We start from the raw sequence: 15,574 nt of genomic DNA on the forward strand, positions 1-15,574 counted from the left end.
ACCCAATTGCTTCCCCAAAGGCCCCACCTCCAAATATCATCACAATGGGGTTTAGGGCTTCAACATATGAATTGGGGTGGGAGGACAGAACACAGGGCTTTCATACCACTTTCTTTCTTCATAAATATAAATGTTTTTAAAATGAACTTCAATCACTTATTCCCTTTGGTGACATTTTTTTCCTCTAGAAATAAAAATATGTCACAAGCATATTTCCACGTCATTAAATAGTCTTCTACAAGAACATTTTCAATGACTATTTCACTGCATGGTATCAGGTGTATATGTCATATACTGGTGGAGCTTTTAAGTTATTTCTATTCTTTATCATTCTAAATATGCTTATTTCATTTCTTGTCTCTTATGGAAAATGGGGCATCTAACCCTAACCCTATGCATCTTAATGACAGTTCTCTTTCCAGACAAACAATGGTCGATTGAATAAAGCCAATCTATTGGCACTTAGCAAGCAATCAGTCAAAATGAATCAAGAATTTTAATTTAGGGCCGCCTAGGTTGGCTCAGTCGGTTAAGCGTCCAACTCCAGCTCAGGTCATGATCACACAGTCGTGGGTTCGAGCCCCACATCGGGCTCTGTGCTGACAGCTAGCTCAGAGCCTGGAGCCTGCTTCAGATTCTGTATCTCCCTCTCTCTCTGACCCTCCCCTGCTCATGTTGTCTCTCTCTCTCTCTTTCTCTCTCTCTCTCAGATATAAATAAAACATAAAAAAATATTTTTAAAATAATTTTAATTTAAGAGACCCATAAAATGTAGCAGAAAGGAGGTATTTTTTTTTCTCTAGAGAGAGAGACAGCGTGAACAGGGGAGGGTCAGAGAGAGAGGGAGTAACAGACTGAAACAGGCTCCAGGCTCTGAGCTGGCAGTCAGCACAAAGCCCGACGCGTGGCCCGAACCCATGAACCGCGAGATCATGACCTAAGCGAAAGTTGGAGCTTAACCGACTAAGCCACCCAGGCGCCCCTGAAAGAAGGCATTTTAAATGAAAGATGCCTTGCAACCTAATACTTGCAACCAAAAACATCTCGACTAAATTAACACCGTGGTAAAAGCTTAAGGCTGAATCTTTTTTTTTTTTTAACCTATTCATATTATTTCTTTAGAATAATTCTTAGAAGTGGGAGTGCTCGCTTCGGCAGCACATATACTAGAATAATTCTTAGAAGTGGGATTCTAGTTCAAGTTTATACATTTTTAAAGACTTTTGATGCATATTACCAAATTACTCTCTAGAAATGATATTCTTTCTCCAACCACCACTAAAGGTTAATTTATCCAATTTGATTTCCAAAATCATATTTCATTGTTTTAAGTTGTACATCTACGATCCCAAGTGAGCTTTAACATTTTCTATGGGTATTGGCCATTTGTACTTCTTTTGTGAATTGCCTTTTCATATCATTTGCCCATCTTCTTCTGTTGAAGTAGTCGTATTTTTCTTATTGATTCAAAATAAACTGTATATTACAGATTTTAATCTTGATCAGGATCATTTTTATTGTGAGCTGGTGGGAATCAGGAGGAAGGTCAGGAAAAGATGGACCAAGGATTTGGGAGAAGGTCTATGGTCCCTGATTTGGGATCAGGTCAGAGGACACTCCACCTTGTGCCTCTCCTTCCTCCTTCCTAGATTTGTTTTTAATGTGGGGTGGAAGTGTCACACTGGGCATTCACAGACTTTCAAAGGGGTACATAGACATAGATATTTTTAAGGGAATCTTAAGATTCACTGCCTGAGAAATCGTTTCCTACTTCCCTTTTCCAGGAGTGTTTCTCCCATTTTACAAAATTGTGCTATGGTGATTTGCACTCAGGCATGCACGTAACTCAAAGGGAATTAGGTGACATTTGCTACACCTGCCTTGATTCACCTCTACATGAGCAAGATTTCTCAATGTTTTTACTAACAGATGCATTTTCTTTTCTTTTCTTTTTTTTTTTNAGTAACAGATGCATTTTCAATGCATTTCAATGCATTAATAATGACCCATCAAAAGTGGCGATATGTTCATGTTGTTTTGATCAGTTCTGCCATATATTGATCAGGATAATGTAAACTACCTTACAGTAACCAATAAACCTAAAACATCAGTGGCTTAACACAACAAAATGTATTGCTCATTCACATCACAAGGAGGCTCTCCTTACTCTCCACCAAGGTAAACCTAGATAACTCTGTGTCCATCTTGCTTCCCTCCTATCTTCCCAGCTTTCACCTGGGAAGACAAGAGAAAGAGAGTGTAGAACTCAACCCACTCTTAACTGCCTACAACAGGAAACAATATTTCTTTTTAGTTCATACTCCCAAATGGGAAACTGAGAAATACCAACTTCCTATACCTCCAGGAAGAGAAAGGATGTGGTGAACACAGCTTGTCTCTGACACAGGTACTCCATATAGTAATGTCAACCCAAACCAGATCAATTTTTTTTTAACAGCGTCTATGGCCACAAATGTTAATTCCACTTTATTTTTAAGGAGAAATATAAAAAGATAAATAATTAAATACTCTTAAGCACAAAAAAATATATTTTATTAGGATGAAATTCTGTAAAGAAATGAAAATAAGAATTCAAGAGGCAACCAGAAAGATATAAAATTTGCAGCTCTTACCTGCTGGCTGATGATGGGTATCACATTGCTGTAACATTTACATTCCATTGGATTTATTATAATGAGTTGGGTAACCAGATCACTTTAAAAAGCCAACATTTACAACAGAGTGTAAATTAATATCTTGTGCTACTGTTCAAACTTCTGGTGAAATTTGTTTATATTATAACATAAAACTGAAAAAGGATGCATAGTTTTCCAAAATTCCTTCAGGAGACCATGAACAAAAATGTTGAAGCCCAGTGCCCTACACTATCTTTAGGGAAATGTCCACCCAATTGGATTTCATTTAAAAGCTAACAAGAAAGAAAGAAAAATAAATTGTTAGCAAGACGGTTTCCACTGGACTGGATTTGCAGCTGCGATGGGCCACAAACCACACTCATTTATAATACCAACTTCCTAGGGAGTCCAGGAAAAGAGAATTCCAGGTACAGAAATGTATTTCTTGGTAGAGTTCACATGTGAAGGTAACAAACCAGACCCACTGCCAGCCACACCCTGCTTAGCTTTGTGGTCAAGCTTCCTTAGCATTTAAGTCTTCCGCCTTGAAGTCAGTGAATTCTTATTGCCTTGCTCATCATCTGGTCATATTGAACCACTCTGCCAGCTAAATAAACATCCTACCTCTTTCCAGAAGAATCTAAAGAATGCTGTCTTTTTGACTATAGAAGACAGCAGTTTTAGACAGGGGTCCAGCTCTCCTTTCTAAAAAGGCCCATTGACCTTTATTGCAAGTGAAATAGCTTATGGGAACAGTAAATGGCTAACCTTACTGTACCATAAAATAGAGCTCCCAACAGCCTCTCCTCTCTTAGCGCTGGCAAGAGGCCTGTAATAGCATTCCTCATAAAAGCCTCCGTGCCATTTCCCAGGTGCAAACCTTTACAGAAGTACAACTAGGGAGTTTCCAAAATTGCTTGAAGAGAAGACTGTCTAATAATGCCAACTATTTAGCAGATGTTTCTTGACCAGAATTTGAGGTCACTTTAGTTTTTGCATACGCTCTTTTGGTGTTAAGTGACAACTGTCAGTATTCTGGAAACAGAGGAGGGAAAGCTAACATTGAAGGGCCATTGAGAATGCCATCTGATTTGGAGGTTAAAGACCAAATTCCACTTTCTGAACCAATGAAGTTAAAAGCTATAAGAAAGAAACTTGTGTCAGGTTTCAAAAAATAAATAAATAAACAATTCTCTAAAATTTCTTGAGCACCAGCCATTTGCAGGTGCATTGCTGTAGGAACCAAGAAGAAAAATGTGATGAGCTTATGAGTCAAGAACTCAGAATGCAGTCACCCCCTTCACATTCCCTATTATGTATTCATCATGGGATTTATCACTACCTGACATTTTCTCCTCTGTTCCTTTATTGATCTGTCTCCCACAAGAATGTGGGCTCCAAGAGTGTTGAGACTTTGCCCATTTTGTCGAGGGCTGTATCTCCAGGGTTCTGAACAGAGCCCAGCATGACTTTCAACAATCTTGTCAAAATTCCCACCCTCAGAAGGAACATGGACTCAAAAGAGGGGGGGAAAGACCCAAATATTAATAATATTCATGTATCTATGCAGCAAAGCAGAGCTCAAACAAAGTAATAGGGGCTTGAAAAATTGAAGGATCTTATGAAAAGAATCAAGTTTCCCAGAAGAGATCATTAGATTGGACCTCAATTTCCTGGCTACTGTGGGCCTGGGGGGCAGGGCACACCACAGAATACATATAGGGAATATCGGTTCCATGCCTATCACTTTATGTGAAATGAAGTGTTGCTACCGAAGCCTTCATGAGAGTCAACAAATCAACTGGCCTTTGTTCGGGACATTTCCTGTGTCCTTGCATCATGCACTGCTCAGTCTTTCCTTCAAATGGGTGTTGAGACTATTCCTGGTTCTGCCTTCTCAGCTCAGGTCACACCTGTGGCGTCACCAAATTTAAAAATCCAGTCTTTAAACAGAAGTCAGTCTATAATCTAAGAGTAACTTAAGAAGGCCTTCACCTTAAACTTCCAAGGGCATGTTTAAAATTTGTAATCTACATGATGTCAGATATTGCCGTGATTGTCTTGCTGGTGCCATAGGGACAGACTGTATGCCTGTGACTTGGGGGGTGGGGGCACTTGCTAGAAGGGAATGGATCTTCTAACTCTCATTCTAAAAGTTACGAATCCTGGACAGGAAATAAGAACTCTGGAAGTGGGCCTTACATTATGTCACAGATTATCTTCCTCCTCTCTCTGGGCAGGTGGTCAGTATTATCCAAACTCCAAGAGGAAATGAAGATTGAGGCAGGTTACCAGCCCTACAGGGGACCCTCAGGCCAGTCTGGGATGTGTGATACTATTTCTCTTCCGTTTACTTCCTACTCTCCTCATGTCTTCCTATGTTTGACCTTGACATCATCTGTCTTGTGAGATAAAGGGAAGAATCTGCCTCACACCAGTTGGAATGACGAAGGGGGGAAGAGTTTCCTGTCATCCTCAGTGAGGCCAGCATGGGGCTAGCTGCAGCGGTCACTGGCAGAGGATAGCTGGGCTGAGAAGCCTTTTCTGAAAGTCATTTGTGGTAGTGACCACAGGGTACGGAGAATAAGGAGGCCCTGCCTGCCGATGGTATGCTTGACATGGCCTCTGAGAACACCTGGAAACCTGAAGAAAAAGCTGAGGGGCAGTTAGAAGCAGAATTATCCCTAGCCATCAGGACAGGGGCTGTTTGAACTACCAAGCTTAGTCATTAAAAACTAATTTGTTCCACGGGCATCTGGGTAGCTTAGTTGGTTAAGCATCTGACTTTGGCTCGGGTCATGATCTCCCTGCCCGTGGGTTCGAGCCTCGCATTGGGATCTGTGCTGACAGCTCAGAGCCTGGAGCCTGCTTCGGATTCTGTCTCCCTCTCTCTCTGCCCTCCCCTACTCGTGCACTTTCTCTCTCTCTCAAAATAATAAACATTAAAAAAAACTGGGGGTGGGGGACTGGGGGGCTCAGTCAGCCAGTTAAGTGTTGTACTTCAGCTCAGGTCATAACCTCACAGTTTGTGGGTTCGAGCCCCATGTCAAGCTCTCTATTGTCAGCACAGAGCTCACTTCAGGTCCTCTGTCTCCCTCTCTCTCTGTTCCTCCTGTGCTCTCTCCTTCTCTCTCAAAAATAAATAAACATTATTTTTTTTTAAATTAACTTGTTCCAGATAAATTCTTAGTCAAATTGATATTTTATATGTAAATTATTTTTATAGTGGTAAGGAGCTATCCGTTTATTCTAATTTTTTCTAAGACAGCAACTTGATTAATGGTGAAGTACAGAAAGGTTTCCCAGTAAAGTGTAGAAAAGATAATATTATTAACACATTTAACTAATATTGTTTCAGTACTACCCAATTAGATAAGAGAAAAAAATGTGTAAAACATTGAAAAGGATGAGCCAAAGTGATAACTATTTATAAATGATATAATCACATTACTAAAAGAGAGCCACATGGAAAACTATTGGAAATAAGATAACACACTAGGAAAGCTAGTCACTAAATGCGGTAACTAATAACCAATAACTTTACTATATAAGAACCACAAGGTAGAAAATGTAAAGAAAAAAATTCCAATTTAAAGCAGTACTTGGGGAGTGCCTGGGTAACTCAGTCAGTTAAGGGTCAAATTCTTGTTTTGGGCTCAAATCATCATCTCCTGGTTGTGATATCGAGCCTGCTCTCTGCTGAGCCTGGAGCCTGCTTAAGATTCTCTCTCTCTCCCTCTGCCTCTCTCCCTCCCTCTCTCTCTAAAAAAATAAAACAGTACTTGGAGCGATAAAATACCTTAGGATAAAAACAATAAACATGCTGGATGTATGTGACTGAATCTTGAGAGAATAAAATGGCTTTTGCTACATTTAAACTAAAAGTTAAATGTTATAAAGATGTCAACTTCTTTTTTTAATTAAATTACTTAGTGAATGTAATACCAGTAAAAATATCAACAAGATTTTTCTGGTTATTGTTGAAATCACATGTAGTAAATAAAGATCTTCATTACACAATTGCTATAGTTGCAATAGCCTGGAAACAGGTTGAATGTTCTTCAAGAGGAGTTGAGTTAAATTAAGGCACGTTCCCAAAGGATACCGTTATGGTATCCTCCTATTTAAAAAGATAAGGGGGTTGGGCATCTGGGTGGCTCAGCTGGTTAAGCATCCGACTTCAGCTCAGGTCATGATCTCACAGTGTGTGAGTTCGAGCCCCGCGTTGGGCTCTGTGCTGACAGCTTGAAACCTGGAGCCTGCTTCAGATTCTGTGTCTCTCATTTCTCTCATGCTCTATGCCTCTCTCTCTTTCTCTCAAAAATAAATAAACATTTTAAAAAAATTTTTTTAAACAAGGAGTACTGCAGGCCTGGATACGGAATAATCTTTAAGATAAACATAAAGATCAAGGTGCAGAAACATACGTAAATGACATAACTATGTGTATGTATGTATGTATATACATATGTACATATACACATATGTATATACACACATACACACGGAGATATATTGTGAATTCATAATATACATGTGTGCACACACACACTTCAAAGAGCACCCCAAAAATTTTGCCACTGGAGATGTGGAAAGGGAATAGGGTGAAAAAGACCTTTTATGCCATTTGGTGTTTTTATTATGCACATGTCTTAACTTCAAGAGAAAAAAATAATCATTTTTAAGCAAAAATGGACTAAGAACATAGACCTAAAAAATAGCTCTTGTTCAGTTTCCAGTACCTATGAACACATAAATGAACATTCCCATCCGCCTAGCTGGTCAGCTTATACTCATAGCCTAGAGAAGTTGCTGCCCATGCGCATAAGTAAGCATATACAAGGATAGAGAGGCGTGGCATGGGGGCGAGGGGGCGGCAACTAAAACATTCTCTTTCTCTATAGGACCTACTATTTAGAGTGTGAATAAATATTTATGATAACAAAAATTAGAAACAAATATCCATTGGCGGGGAGAAAATTTTGGTACAGCTAAGTATTTTGCAGATGTTAAAAGGAATGTAATAAATGCATACATAACATAAAAGATGTTCATGTTATAATGTTATTAAGTGAAAAATGAAATTCTAGAACAATGTGTGATGTATGTAGTAGTAGGCATTTTTTGTATGCATGCGTGGAAGGAAACATATCAAACCGTAAATAATAGATGCCTGGGTAAGACGGTATTTTATTTACTTCCAAGCCAAACCTGCTTCTTCCTGTCTCCTTCCATGCTGCCTGCTGAGGGAGTAGCGGTTTCTGATCTGGGCCTTGAATCAGTGGGTTCACTGAGGTAAACTTGGCTCCACCCTGGCCTTGAGCAGCTCCTCACTGGGGCGCAGAACTCACTTTACAGCCACTAGTAACATTATTCCCTCGTTCCCATTCTGCAGCTGCTCATGTGTACTGGCTTCTGGGGAATTTTGCACAAGAGACAAATGATAAGATTAATATGTTTCCGTGGCTCCACCATAACCCCTAACAGAGACTTCCAGGTACTTTTGGGGGGAGTTTCCCCTTTTCACTTTGTATACTTTTAATACCAGCATCTTTGCATTTTTTTAAATTTGTGAAACTATATAATCACCATAAATGTACAAGGAAATATGACAAACCTAAAAATAAACATAACCTTGAATGTAAACATAAAAATAACACATATAAAATGCTATGCACTGACACCTCTCTCCGTAATGTACAAAGGATTTGTGACCACAAAGGGATTAATGACCATTGTACTAAACCCAATGTTTAGTTTATTTTGTTTGGTTGGTTTTTCTTATACTTGTTTTTCATTTTCCAAAATGGGTAATATACTGTTGCATCATATTTATTTAAAGAATATTAAATAAGTTAGATCAATTTACATCTTTAACAGATACTTTTAGTTTACAGTATTAATGTTTGATCAGGAAAAGGAACAATTACTTTCCTTTAAACATTTTATTAATCTTATTAAAATCTTAATTTATGTGTTCATTCATTTGAAATCCCATGGTTTTCTTCCCCTTTCCTCTCCTTCTCCCATGAGAGAAAATCTCTGAAATAATTTTAGGGAAGAAAATATGATGTTGGGTCAAAGGCTATAAAAATATTAATGCCTCCTGATGCAAGTTTTCAGTCTGCTTTTTATAGCTTCACTTCTTGGAGTTTGCAATACCTTATAAGGTACAAATGCATTAATTTAATACAACCCTCAACAGCTGTGAGCATTTTATAAAATTTTTTAATTGCTAGTTAATTTACACCAAGGCTTTCTCCTTTATTCACTGAATAAGCTTATCTTCTGAGATGTATCTGTTTGTTTACTGAGAAACATTTTCAGATATAGAGCCCCTCGCTGGAAGCCTTCCCACATAAGAAAAAATTTCATGAGACATCTTTTCTCAACGTCACTATAACATAATGCTTTATCCCAACCAGGTCCATAAATCACAAAATATTAGGTGAAAATGGACCTTGTAAGATAGTGCTTTGATGTACAGTGAATTCAAGGGCAAATGGTAGTGTAGGATGTGTGCTGTGTGATACACGTGGGCCCCGCCCCCAGTTACCGTGAATCATTCAGCTGTCGGAGAGCTTCCTCACCGATAATGGCACCATCAAAAGGACCTCTTGACACTCACTAATTGAGGCCTATGGCATCATTTAGAGGACCAGAGCAGGATATGCTAAGAGCAATAAGAATGCCAAGGTCAAAGTTTTTGTGGCAATGATTACCTTTTTATTAATTTTTAACCAGTAAAAAATATTTAAAATAATTTGAGAGAAAATCATATTGGTTCAACATTATTATACAACTTCTTTCAGTTTGCATATTGCTTGCCAGTTCTTAGAGATAGTTAGCTAGTGGCAATCCGAAATATTTTGTATTCTGCTCCTTCCAGTTAACTTTGTAGCATAAGCACATTTCCATGTTTGTACGAAGCTTTCATAAGTATTATTTTTAATGGCTGCACATAGGCCATTATCAATTTTGTTAATCTGTCTATCCTTAGTGCCTCTTATAATGCTCAGTAAGTCTTAATGAGAGCCTGGCATGATGCTAGAATTGTAAGTGCTGGTGCAAGAATACCTCAGTTCAGATGCAAGATTCTTAACCTCTGTGCCTTAGCTTTCTAGACAATAAAGTGGGGATGATGACAATTCCTACCACAGAGCCTTGTCATGATCAAATGAGTTAATCTATGTAAAATTATTAGATCAGTGCCTGGTCTGTGAGGAGCAATCAGTATGTGTGACCTATCATTACTGATGTATAAATGACTTTCAAGCTTTAAGTCATTTCTTATTTTTAAATACTTTTTAACATTTATTCATTTTTGAAAGACAGAGTGGGGGTGGGGGGGAGAGAAAGGGAGACGGAGACACGGAATCCAAAGCAGGCACCAGGCTCTGAGCTGCCAGCACAGAGCCGGACCCAGGGCTCAAACTCAGGGACCGTGAGACCATGACCTGAGCTGAACTCAGACGCTTAACCGACTGAGCCATCCAGGTGCACCAGTAATTTCTTATGTTTACTATTACAGATAGCGGTGCAATGAACATCTCTGTTTATATAGTGTTTTGCTTCTGTTTAATTTTTCCCTTAGATTAAGTTCCTAATCCTAGGAATCAGAGTTCATCACAATGACTACCACTTAAAGAAATTCTTTTATTTATTTTTTTAATGTTCTATTTATTTCTGAGAGAGAGAGAGAGAGGCAGCGTGAGCAGGGGAGGGTCAGAGACAGAGGGAGATGCAGAATCCAAAGCAGGCTCCAGGCTCTGAGCTGGCTGTCAGCAGAGAGCCCAACATAGGGCTTGAACCCACAAACCGTGAGATCATGGCCTGAGCTGAAGTCGGACGCTTAACCAACTGAGCCACCCAGGTGCCCCTAAAGAAATTCTTTTAAATATTAACCACTGCCCTTGAAAATTTGATTTTATGGAAAATAAATACTAGTTCAAATAAAAGAGACAATAAAGCAGAGAGATTGTGGATTTATTTGACAATAACAATAGTTTAGTAAAAACCCATTTTATTCATAAAACATTGTAAAACAAACAAACCAACCCTGGGTTCCATCCAATTGATTTGATGAACAAACATTTCCTAGTCTACTATATGCTTGTTCCATGCTAGGTATTAAGCAGAGTATGGAAGAATATGAGTGGTCTTTGTCCTTAAAAATCAAAATCTGGGACACCTGGGTGGCTCAGTCAGTTGAACATCATGGCTCAGGTCATGATCTGGTGGTTTGTGGGTTCGAGCCCCACATCGGAATCTGTGTTGATAGCTCAGAGCCTGGAGCCTGCTTCAGAATCTGTCTCCCTCTCTCTCTCTGCTTCTCCCCTACTTGAACTCTGTCTCTGTCTCTCAAAATAAATAAACATTCAAAAAAATTTTTTTAAAGAATTAAAATCTACGTAAAAAGACAAGATATGAGAATAGTACGAGACTATATAATTAGGTGTCAAATTGAATTTTTTAAAAGATCCCAAATGCAGTAAAACCTTGGTTTGCAGCATAATTTATTCCAGAAACATGCTTGTAATCCAAAGCATTTGTATATCAAAGTGAATTTCAAGAACATTGGCTCAATTGTGATCATGTGATGTTTGGCATCAGGTACTACTCATATTGCAAGACATTGCTCATTTATCAAGTTAAAATTTATTAGAAAGTTTGCTTGTCTTGCGGAACACTCAGAACAAGTTACTTGCAATTCAAGGTTTTACTGTATATGGTAAAGGTACTAAGTATTAGGTAGAGGAGCCAGGCAATAAAGAGACAATATCCACTTGGCACTGAAGAAAAAAGTATATAAATACCCAAGTGATAACTAAATTAGGTGCCAAATCGAATTTTTTAAAAGATCTCAAATGCAGTAAAACCTTGGTTTGTGAGCATAATTTGTTCCAGAAACAAATTAGGCTCCTTTTTTTTTTCTTAGACTCTTAACAGTTTATAACTACTTTTAATCCATCCCAAACCAGCAGGACAGGCTTGTATTTTAATATCATCAGCAGAAAATGTTTGCTTTTGCTAAAACACCTTCTCATCCCTGACATTTGAAACATAAAGCAGCCCTCAAAGTTCAGGTGTGGGCTTCAGCCACAGGAGCCCAAGAAGGGTTGTCAGGAGGTGGACATGGCCTTGGTTGAGAACTGTGTGTGTTTATCTGTTTCAGAAGGGCCTCTGCCAGCTGAAATAACAAAATCGTCTCCACTTCACTCGTCAGGGCGCACTGTTAATGTGTCTTAATCAAAATCTCATGCCACGAGCTTTACCACTCTTATGTCTTCTCTCTTTTGTCTCAAGAAGGAAGGGGGTCAAGCTGTTCTTCCCTTTGAGATGAGCAGGATCATTGGGAAGCTAAACCTGAAATAGAAGCAGAAGCCCTTTCATCTAATTGAGAAAGTCTTCCCATTCACCTTAAACCTTTTCTGCAGGGAGACAAGCCCCAGAAAGAGGGCTTTCTGGCCTTTGAAAAATGCCTGCCAAACACCATTCTTGTGCCTTATCCAAGCTGCCTACTGGGTACAGATCCCCAAAACTGACAGGCTCCAGATTTCCCTAGAAGGCTTAAGCCTCTGCAGTCATCAAGAGAAGGAGCTGCGTTGCCCAAACAGGCCCTAAAGCAGACAAGTGAAACTGTCTTCCTTATATGGTGAAAAGTGCCCTGTCCCTTTAAGGCCAGGAGACTTGGCTGCAGACAGTCCCTGGGAAGTTTGCCGGCAGCCCCATCCTTGTGTCTGGTCCTTGCAGCTCTGCAGGTGAGTCTCCAAACCTTCCCTCCCCAATTTGCTCTCTACGATCACTATTGTGATGCGGTGTGTTGGAAAAGCTGTTACAGAGGGCTAGAGAATTTCAGGGTCAACAGGGGAGGTGTTTGGAGAAGTTTGAGTTGAAGGAAAAAACACGGTTACTAGGGAAATGTGCAGTAATGCAGCCAGTGAGGATGCTTCTAACTTCTAGTGGAGAAGAGGCATCAAGATTACAGAGGGCCCTGAGGCATTCCGGAACAGGGCAGGAGAAACAAATTCAGCAGAGGAAGAGGGACAGATTCTATGGAAAAGCCTGCAGGGGTCAGTTTTGACTCCTGAGCTGTAGAACCTGGTGAACTGCAAGTTTAAACCAAACATAGCTGGGAGGAAACAATGCCTCTGCAAGTACTAAAGGCTTTGCAGGAGCTGAAGATACAGGGCTGACTGCAGATGAGAAAGTATTCCCGAATGTTTGCAATGTCTACTGGTACGGAAGGCTGCAGCCTTAACGCTTCATGCAGCCTGGCTGTTTAGCAGGTAGGGTTTGGCCACGCAGAGCACTGAGTGGGGATGGGGGTGCGGGTGCATGCCTGGCGTACTGCAGCAGAAGATGAAATAAATGAATAAGCCAATGATTGTGGAAACACATCTCTGGTATCCCCACAGTACCACCTGCAGAGAAGAGAGATTTTCTAAGCTTGCAAATTCTGTGTCATCCGCAAGCAAAGGGCTGGAAGAAGTCTCATTTAAGCTGATTACTGCTCTGCCATTTACTAATTCAGCTTCCTGATTTATTTTTGCCCCTGGCCTGCAGCTTCCTAAGACATTAATTTGAAATTAACCACTAGAACTTTTTAAGAGGGAAGCATGTGCTAGAAGTGTGTCTGTGAAAGGCTGAAATGTATACATTTTATGGATAGGATAAAAACAAGCAGGCATGGCATAGGAGGAGAAACTCTTGATGGTCATTTTACAATGTATCCAAACCCCTTTAACTGAGCCTATTGATCAGCTACAACCAAAAAAAAAAAGAAAGAAAGAAAAAAAAGAAAACGAAAAAAAGTCCACTCAGGAGTTTACAAAGGGAGATGCCACATTACAGAGCTTGGAGTTGCCTTCCCTCCTGGTTGAGTCTGGGTCCATTCATCACTCAGAGGCCAGTGATTTCTTTACAGTTGTTGTGTGGGGGAGTGAACACAGAGGCTGGGTTAACATTCCTTACATACTCCATGCCTTTAAAAAATATTCATTCATCTGAGTATTCACTTAAGAATTCTTGTTATTAACTAGCAAGTGGTTTATCCCTTGATTTCTAAAGACAGAATGTTCATGAAACAAAGATTTTGCTTTATCAACAGGGATTCTTTAGTGCAAGAGTTTCTCTCTTCTCACTTATGATGGGAGGGCAAAGTGGTGATTATAGCTTGCTGAATAGAAAGATCTACTGATTCTAAAAATCACTTGGGTTTTACTCCTTCAGAAACGCCGATGTCCTGAGCAAAAAGTTAACTTACACATTCACAATTTGGAAGAGAGCAGAGTGCGTGGGTCTAACTTTGCTTCATTTTGTATCAAGCTAAATCCAGAAAGCAGTGTCAAATATACTGCTTTCAAAAATGAATGCTGCCAAGAAAAACAAAATCCCATCCCCAAAGCTGGAAAATCTCTAAAAGTAACATACTGTGATCTTTCATAAGCTAAATCTAGGCATTTAAAAGAAAAGAAGATGTGGCTTCCTGAACATTTCACACAGTGACCCTCAGTTTCATACTGACTCACAACTTGGGGCAAGCTATTTATTTTATCTGTGTCTCAGTTTCCTCATGATTAAAATTGTACTTTATTGGGAGGGACTTTCAATGAAGTGGAAATATTCGGTTAGACCTGAACTTGAAGATGTCTGGGTTAAATGTTCAGTGCCTTCATTTATTCCATAACCTTGGGTGAGTTACACTGCCAGTCTGAGCCATGGTTTCCTTATTTGTGAAGAGAGTAAATAATTAGCAATGTCAAAAGAACTAGAGGAACCTGAACCCAGAAGAGCCTCCGTAAATGTGATTTTTCATTTCTTTCTTTTTCTTCGACTTAGGAACCTGTATTGTTCCTTGGGGGAGGAAACGTGTTTTGAGAACAGAAACCAACTCCCTAGCACAACTTTAGAACCATAGTTAGTTCACCCCCTCTTCTCACCCTCCTTCAAAAAAAAGATGCCTGTCTTCTTAGGAAACCCATTCCTAGTTATTAACCAGGCTCGCTGGAAGTTCTTCTTAAAGCAAACCCATTTTTGTGTTCAGAGACATGAAAAACAGTTGGGAGTTTTCCTTTAGTATAAAAATATTCCATATGCTTGAAGAACAACGATAAGCCTCCTTAGAATCTCAGCACAGGTTGTCTATCCAAAACTAAGTTTAAAAGCATATTTGAAGGAAGCTGCTTGGTTATTACGAGGCACGTGTTCCAAGTGTTTCAGTAATACCCAATTGCTATTTTTTGGTAAAATCTCCTATCATTCATACAGCTGTCATTATGATCATGGTTAGTGTTAATTTTAGAGTTTACATCGTTCACTTCAAGCCAAGAACAAGTTTGCCTTATTTGCAAGAGGGCTGTGTATAACATACTTTTAAAATGAAAACATTCCCTCCACCAGTTTGGAGAGGTGGTGATAAATTTCAGTAGCAGGAACGTTCCACTGGAAGTACAAATCACAGCACATACATCAGCTGGGAATTGAGAGCTGTCATTTTTAACTAAATTAAGGGAAGGTCACCCCTGTAGCCCATCTTCTAGTTGTAGATTAACACCACCTCTGTCAGGACACCGGTGTTTAGGATCTACACTTGGCCACTTAAAGTGGCTGTGGGACCCTGAGCGAGTTCCTTCCTGTGTCTGAGCGTCCGTTTTGCATTCTGCATTATAGAGGTGACGATGATACCTACGTGCATGGTTGTGGGAAAGGCAGGAAAACCAGCAGTGTAGGTGCTCAGTAATTATGTTGGATCTGAATGTCTGATAGTCTCTAACGAGATCCTTGTACTTTAATAAGATACTGGCCTTAGATCTTATCTACACCCTTTAGAACATTCAGCAAGTGAGTATGTGTCTAAGGATGTGTAAATTAAATTTTTAATGAGAATTTAAGTTTCTAATTAGGTGGAGCCAAAGAGAAGTAGGTGCTAAGGCAGT

This window comes from Crocuta crocuta, unplaced genomic scaffold (genome assembly GCF_008692635.1).
Source record: "Crocuta crocuta isolate KB4526 unplaced genomic scaffold, BGI_CrCroc_1.0 scaffold761, whole genome shotgun sequence".
NCBI lineage: Eukaryota > Metazoa > Chordata > Mammalia > Carnivora > Hyaenidae > Crocuta > Crocuta crocuta.